The 8,788-nt window shown below is 41.1% G+C and overlaps 1 non-coding gene across 1 annotated transcript; it reads right to left on the bottom strand.

The window, feature by feature from the left end:
* Positions 1–8,345: 8,345 nt before the first annotated feature.
* Positions 8,346–8,452, bottom strand: LOC141624219 (small nucleolar RNA R71). The gene has a single exon (XR_012534029.1). It is a non-coding gene; the product is annotated as a small nucleolar RNA R71 (small nucleolar RNA).
* Between the last annotated feature and the right edge of the window lie 336 nt (positions 8,453–8,788).

Below are 8,788 nucleotides of genomic sequence, written 5' to 3' on the forward strand. Positions count from 1 at the left end.
CACGGTAACATGGTTTAGCTTTCTATAGTCAATGCACATCCTCATACTATCGTCCTTCTTCTTCACAAATAGAACCAGCGCACCCCAAGGCGATACACTAGGTCGGATGTATCCCTTATCCAACAATTTGTTCAGCTGCTTCTTCAATTCTTCCAACTCTCGTCCCCGATTAAAGCTTAACATTGAAATCAATGTCCCTATTAGGAGGTAACCCTAGTATCTCCTGTGGGAATACATCACCGAACTCGCTAACCATTGGTATCTCTACTGTTGATGGCTCCTCTACCCGAGTATCCCTCACATGGCAAAGTATCAAAGGACACCTATTCCTCAAAATATGATTTTAAAGTAATCACTGCAATCAACTTCATCTTTTGTTTTATAACAAACCCCTTATATGACACCTTGACTCCCTTAGGCCCTTTTAAAGACACTTTCTTTTGACGACAGTCTATTTTGGCCCCGTACTTACCCAACCCCATAAACCAAGGTGCCTTATCAAGGCTACCCTAGCATATTAAGGTGCTACCATCTCGGTTGCCTGAGGTAAAGTATATCAAATAGACCATGCAAGAACATTTATTAAAAGATACCAAAACTATTTAATCAAAGTACAACTCAGAGTTAAACCAAAACTGTTTACAACCAAAAGAAACAAAAGAAACTAGTGTTTAAACGTTAGCGGAAACTAACTAAACGATCGGTGATGACTCGACCCCATCCAAGAGCCGCCAGCTACATCCAAAGCCATTATCTGCTAAACCAACTACTCACCATCTAGGAGTGGATCACCACAGTTTTGAAAACAATAAACGGGGCCAGTCAACTATATAACCAAGGTAAGAAATCACAAACACAAACCAATACTCAATCCAATCCAAACTGTAGTGACCATCCGCCAAACTCCAATAGTAACCAGTAACCGACTACATATCAAAGTGTGTAGCCCTGCCAGGTTACCCATCGCAACAGATAATCCTCGCTGCCAGTGGGGATTGCAACCGTACCACCTAAACCCCACTCATCGCAATGGGTGAACCCAGGTCATTAATATGCACATCCCTCTTATGACGAGAGCCACAAGGGGAGAACATGGGGTTGGAACCATCTCCCAAAAATGGCCCCAAAACAACAGTACCAATCAATGATATAATCCCAACCAATCTCAATACAATGAAACATGTTATACAATCAACCACAATCAATCTTAAATCAATTATACAATCAAGTGAGTAGGGAAACCCTACCTTGGTTAGAACTTCAAAAATCAACAACAACAACAACAACGATGATGCTAGAATAGCTCTTCTATGAAATCGTTACCTAACAACGAATAATCAAACAATACTATATCATAAACCATGACTAATCAACCTTTAACCCCATACCAACCCAAATTAGGGCAAACTCCAAAAGACAACCACAAACCGGTACAGAAAAAGAGATGTAGACTTACGAGCGATCAAACTAGACTTGTGAGTGATGAAGATAATTAGAGGAGTGGTAAACGTAGTTTAGGTTTTGTAAAAATGATTTAGTAACTGATAAAGTATAATTTATAACCTCTTATCATCTTAATCAAAACCACGGAAATTAACCCATCAAACCGGGCACTTGGTTGAGTACCTGGGGTACTCGGCCAAGTACGACCTACTTGGCCGAGTTCCTCACAACTCGGCCGAGTTCCTCACAACGCGGCCGAGTGTACCTAAAATAGTGGACTGTTTAAACGCACTCGACAAGTTACTCGACCGAGTATGGACTACTCGATCGAGTAAGCTAAAACAAGAAAACCGTAGTATTACAATTATTCACTTCTCTTGATTAATTTTCACTTGCATTTTTTCTCAAATTAAAATATGATGAGAAATGTAAATAATTATTGAGATAATATACTAACAATCAGAAACTCTATATATACCATTCATCCACTGCACGAGGTTTCTATTCGTGACTATTACGCATAAATAACCCAAAATCAGTATTTTAGATAAACCTGGCGAACTAGTCAACCGGGTCAGGTTCAGGTCGGATTAGTTTGGATCGGCTCTATTTCGGGTTTGCTGTTTCAGGTCGGATTCGGGGCGGATTAGTTAGCGTCAACTATTATGAAGTTTTTCAATGATAATAATCAGTTAGGATAGTGTTTTGGTATATTTTGCCGAATTTACCGAATTAGGGTTAAAGCGGCCTTTTATGTTAATCTTATGGTCTTGTGCAATGTGTGTAATAAAGAACGTAAATAACAAGATTTGGCACAAGAGATTTAGTAACACGGAAAATCGAACGTGGAAAAAGACCGTGGGAAGGAGACGGTATCCTCCCAAGTGTTCCACTAACAAATTATGAATATTAGGTCACGAGTACAAGAGGAATTAGACAGCAATATTGCTAGTATTAGGGTTCTAAGCGTGTAATTGTGAATGATTGAATGAGCTCCCCCTTCCTTTTTCCTCTAATGTCTTATATCGGACTAAGCCCTAGTATGTTTTAGCTTGCTTGCTCTCCAAGGCTGTCGTACTTCCATCTGATAGGATTTTATTAAGCTCCCCATGATCTCTTTCCCGTGACCCGTGGACTCCTTCCTTAACTTGCCTAAAGAGCGAACACACTCAAGCCTTCATCCCAATAATCTCGTGGTGGCCTAATATGTGAAATAAGGCCCGAACAGTTTGCCCCTAATTTCTTGCGAGATACGCTTCAAACTGATGAGCTAGAAATTAACTAATTGAATCTGCATAGTCTTTTACTCGGCTTCTCGGGTACTCATCATTACTCCAATCATTCCCTATTAATTCTCCCACTTCTCCATACTTCTCTATATTTACTCTTCTAACCGTTTCCTCTCTCTCTCTCTCTCTCTCTCTCTCTCTCTCTCTAATTCCAAAACACTCATACTCTTCAAAACCCCTTGCTCCTAATTCTTCCTTTGTCTTCTTCATCTTCCTACCGCTGCCACATCTTGCCGGATCACTAATTTCCGATCTAAGGTAATCCATCTTCTTGACGAATTAATCCTATTTTTAACGCTTACGATATGAAAAAACTCAACATGCTTATTTTTATTCTCACCCTATCAATCTTGTACCCGACGAGTATTTTCTGTCTCACAATCTTTTGAAACACCCTCATAATTGCGACTTCACTCTTATCGCTGACGACATCCTCAAAATCAAAGAGTATCTTGGCGATGGGGCGGTGATTCATATCCCCACTCTCGGCCATAAGGCAGATGGATATAGAAAGGGTTGGGTATGCATGTAACGTTACCCGTTTAAATATGACCTATGCTTCCCATTTCCTGAGATGGTTCAGGAATTTCTTTACTTGAATCATCTCCCAATGGCCCAAATATCCTCATATGCATGGCGAATTCTTCTTGCTTCCTTAGCTCTGAATGAGTCGATGAATGCCAATATTGGCCATGAGGATCTGGCTCACAGATTCGAGGTCCGCTCCCTTAGCAAGGGCCAATATATACTCCTTCAGGGCTAGAACTGGTTCTAAACCCTTTCTGAAAATAACATCTAAGTCAAAGGACGAGGGATGGTATACAGAGTTCTTCTATGTTAAAGTGCACTCCACCAGTGTCCCTGCTGACTATATCTTCGAGACCTCGATTCTGACGAAGATTAAGCTCCTTTCCTTATGTTTCTGGCCTTCTTGCATTACTCATCTTCTTACCTTTTATTTGTGTGCAGCACCCAACAACCCAGAGGCCTCTGAAGACGAAATTGCTTACGTTAGTAAGTACTATTCCCTCTCTCTTGAAAGAAGGAAGTTTCCTGATCTACTCTCTGGCTTCTCTCCTACTACCTCATCAAACCCTCAACAATCATCACGCACCATATCATATGGTAAGCATGCACTTTCTGCTGCTTAATTATGTTTTTGATTAGACGCCTGATAATCCCCCTGTGTTTTCTGGAACCTAGATAGATTTTGACAACTGACATTTGATTTTCAGGAAGTGTTGTGGTTGATCCCTTTGAAGCTCTCCTCCAAAGCGCAAAGAAGAGGGCTAATGGAGGTCCTCATGCCTCTACTGCTACCAAAAGGAGGGCTCCTGAACCTGCTCCCTAATCTACTCCTACTGCTTCCAGATCCCATGCTGTTACTCATTTGGCTACCCAGCGAATTGAGGCTACACCCTTGTCACGCCTTCCACCAACTCCATTATCCAGCCCTACTACTGGTGAGGGAGGTTCCACCATCCACATCCCTGATGGATTTGGCAACCATGCGCAAGTACCCTTCTGGCCCACCATGGACCAGTTTCTGTTACCTACTTTCGTGCAGGATTATGGTGAGATGACACCCGAGCATGTCGTTGAGGTTGATGTGGTGAACGTCTTTATAGTAAGTTTTCTGCTTGGTACATTTATTCTTTCATTCCCTCCTTCTTCTTGTTATAGATAGTTCGTTCCCTTTTTCTAACTTATCATCCCTCCACCTTCTAGACGCTACAGTCTACTCTTTATGCTAGGAAGGTAATCACGAGGTCTCAAACTGAGAGCCTGGCAACCAGCTCTAAGAACCAGGAATTGGCTGCTATTTTTATTTACTTGAAGAAGAAGCGGGCTGACCTGAGGGCGCAGGTTGTGGACTTGAAGGTGGACCTTACTGAAGCTAGGAAACATCAGTAGGTGGATGCTGACCAGCAGGCTCGTACCTAAGGGGTGTGTAGGGAGTTGAATGATGGTCTTTCCTGGGCTAAGGTTAATATTAGGGACTTGATTGAGCTGGCCAACAACATTGATGCTCATGCTACCTAGCAGGGTAAGGTCAATGGCATCCAGGAAGCTATCAAGGGGTCACTTACTTCCAAGGACCTTGAGGAGAAAGAGAGGAAACACAAGACCATCTTTTCCACTGCCCTAGTTCCAAGCCTTCTGATGCCAGAAGTTGGCAAAGTAAATTCCTCTGTGGTGGTGACTGAAGATGCTGTAATGGAAGAAACTGAGATTGGCAAGGAGGTTGTTGTTGAGGAGGCCGCTTCTAAGGGAGTTGTTAAGTCAGGTCCTCCTACTGCAAAAGAGTGTGAGCCAGAGCCTGCTTGGGAGGGAGCAGGTGATGCTGTGAGGATAGTTGTAGACTAAGCCTCTGCTTATTGTTGTTTTTTTATCAACACTTGTCATTTTGGGACCTGGCCTTGTGTGGTGTAGGTTTCGTAAACGTTTTTAAACTGTCGGTTTGTCGTGTGTGCTCGGGGGCAGATTTAGACTTTGAATAATGTTCTTATCTTTTGCTCAGGGAGCAGAATATATGGTTTTGATTACATAACCTTGTGCATGACGCAAGGTGTGTTCATCATATTTTATGACAACAAGGGCGTACCTTACGTAAGTTTATCGTCGTTATAGAACCATTGGAGTGTTGTAGGACGCTGGTTGCCAAGTAATCCATGCACTCCCTTTGTATGAATGCATGCTAGAGGGGCCCTGACTACATCGAGTACTCGACGTCGGTATTTAGCTTAGGGGTATTATCAGGGGAACAGATGCGCTTTGAGCTGACTTGCCAGCTCCCTTTCGTGCCTGCCCGCCTCGTGAGGGTGTCCAAAAGGAATTAGGTTGGACATGTTAGATGTCGTGTGCCTTATCATCCCGCGTTTAGGAGTAAATCCTATTGTATCACACCTAGCGAGTAATGGAGGCTAGAGCTCGGAGTATTTCTTTAAAAAAAACCTAAACCAAAAATTAAAATGCCAACAGAGCAACGTAGGATACATGCTGCTGATTCATGGGGTTCCAGAGCAACCATAGACCTAGGAAGCCACAGAACTCGCAGCTCGGGTAGCAGATTTTAAAATAACAAAAAAGTGTCTAAAAAGAAGTAAAGAAATTCAAAGTAAAAAACTCGCATATGCATACTAACCTGGTGATGTGACCATAATTGGCGCATATTTAGCCCCCGAATTACCATTGTTTCTATGCTTTTTAGTGCCTATTTGGGTCATTTCTTATCTTTAGTTCTTTGTTTTGCATATTCTTTGAGATTTTGATCCCTTGGTAGGAAAGGAGTAAGAATCTTGCATTTTCATGGCAAAACAAGGCTAAATTGATCATATTCAATGACCAAGCATCAAGGAGAGACAAGACTAGAAGGCCTTTGTACATAGCATAGTAGAAGAGCATTGTTGAGAAAAGGATCCTTGAGTCCCCAAGGAAATCCCCAAGGAATTCATGAAGAAAAGGGAAGAAAAAGAAGAAGGAAAGTTGCTGAACTACAATCCGAACGGATTGTAGAGAATCCGTCCGTCCGTCCCAATCCGAAGCCCCCGCAAAGGAATCCGCTCGGATTTCCCTCGCCAATCCGAGCGTCTTGCCCAAGAATCCGCTCGGATTCTCGGCCCAGATCTGGCCGTCCCGACTCCCATCCGCACGGATCGCAAAGACAAAGACGTTTTCATTCCTCAAGCATCGATAAGAGAAGCCCTTTCTCGGATAATCCCGGAGGCTCCTTGCTCAACTTAAAAAGTGTAATTACTAGTTTAGCCCTTAGTTAACCCTAATGCATCCTCCCTTATTTTCACTATAAATACCCCATTAGTCTAATTAGAGGGGCATGTTCTTCTTATCAATAATTAGTGTAGTTAATATCAATCAAATCTCTCTTCAATATTGTAATCAAATATTAATCAAGTTTTAATCCAAGTTTTAGTTCTTTAATCTCTCTCTGGTTCTTACTTTATTTTGGGTAATTGAAGATTATTTGGGTTATTATTGGGAGATTGACAACCTCTCAATCTAGGATTCAAGTACTTCTATTATTCTTGCTTTATTATTGGAATCATTAGTAGGTATAATCTCTTAATCCCTTTTTAATTATTGCTAATTACTTTCATTTATTCATCATGTTTCATTATGTTAGTATGATTGACAACCTTTCTAGCATGATCAATATGATAATGAGTGAGTAGTCTCTTAGCTAGGGTTTAATGGGTGATTAGGGAAACCAACATGGGGAATGATTCATGCTTAAATTAATATGCTTTCATATCTTATTTGCTTGCTTGTTTTGATCTTAATACATGCACATGTTATATTTGATGAAATGCTAAGCCTATGAATCCTTGCATTTACTATCATCTTCTATCCTTTCAACTTGACTTGTAAGACATAACCCAACTCGAGTCTTGTTAGACCATGCATGTGTTAAGTAGGGAAGATTAAGTCGACTTGTAGGTGTTGTACAATCCAAGAGATTCGGCTCCGGAACCCAAACTTTCCTAGGATTGTAAGATATAACCCAACTCAATCCATCACAACAATAATTGCTTGCTTATAATTTGAGAACATGTTTGTATGATCATATCCCATGATTCCCCTATGAACCCATGACACCCTAGTGCTTTTAATCAATTGTTTACACCCTTATTTTATTTATCTTGTTAGTTTATTTTCATTGCTATTTTAGTTTAGTAACCTTCTACATCAACCCAATTTGTGACACCCCTAGACACCACTAGTTACAATAGAATCTTCATTTCAATACCCGTCCCTTGGGATCCGACCTTTACTTGCCTCTTTACTAATTGTAGAGTTGTTTGTGAAGTATAAATTGTGTTTTGTATCGACCATTGACCAACGACCACATATGCTTAATTGTGAACACCAAATGGCTCCGATCAAAAATGGCGCCGTTGTTAAGGGACGGTGTTTAATTGATTTAAGATTTCTTTTATTGTTTTTAGTTGTGTCTTTTTCACCTTGGGGAAGTAAAACTCCTCAAGGTTTGTTCTAATTGTTTTTGAGTTGTTTGATATTTTGCATGTCTAGAAGGTTACAAAGAGATTTGTTACCTTTTTGATTTGTGAAATCGAAAGAACCTTGACGAATAATAGGAGACTTGTTAGGAGGAATTTGGGAGGTGTTGGTGAAGTTGTTCAACCCACTAGTGAGTTTGTCAATCCTTTCGCAATAGAAGGAGAAGAGAACCCATTAACCAATACCACACAAAATCCACCTACAATGCCTAAATTCTCGTCACACTCTATACCCACCGAGGAGGATTTACCAAATGGTACTCCTGCCCCACAACATCTTACCGGAAACTTTATTGCCAAGTCCGCCTTCATTCAACTAGTTGAGAGGAGCCAATTCGGGGGAATGCCTAGTGAGGACCCTCATTCTCATATGGAAACATTTTGTGATTATTGTGAAGCTATCTCTCAAACGGGCGTGACTCAAGACCAAATAAGATGGGTCTTATTTCCTTTTTCGTTAATCGGCACCGCAAAGCAATGGTTGAAGGGCCTTGATAAGGCCACCCTTGGAATAGATTCTTGGAAGAAGCTAGCTCTAGCTTTCTACAAAAAATTCTACCCACCGGAAAAGACCAATATGCTAAGAGCTCAAATTACGGGTTTTAAGCAAAGGGATAAAGAATCTTTGTATGAAGCTTGGGAGCGGTTCAAAGGTATTTGTCGCTCATGTCCTCACCATGGACTTAGCGAATGGTTTTTAGTGCAACAATTTTGGAATGGTTTATATGAAGATTCAAGGAACATTCTCAATATGGGATCAAATGGAATGTTCACCGAAGTTGATGACAATCAAACATGGAACAAGATTGAGGAAATGGCGGTCCATAATTCGCAATATAGTAGGCCTCGCAAGGCTACTAGAGGAGGAAAGTATGAAGTGGACACCGTTACTCAATTGGGTGCTCAACTTAGTGCTCACATTGACACAATCAACTTGAAGTTTGAACAAGCTATGGCTAGACTTGAGGAAAACTCAAAATCATCAAAGCATCATGTCAATGCCATGACGGCATCCTCATC

This window comes from Silene latifolia, chromosome X (genome assembly GCF_048544455.1).
Source record: "Silene latifolia isolate original U9 population chromosome X, ASM4854445v1, whole genome shotgun sequence".
Classification (NCBI taxonomy): Eukaryota; Viridiplantae; Streptophyta; class Magnoliopsida; order Caryophyllales; family Caryophyllaceae; genus Silene; species Silene latifolia.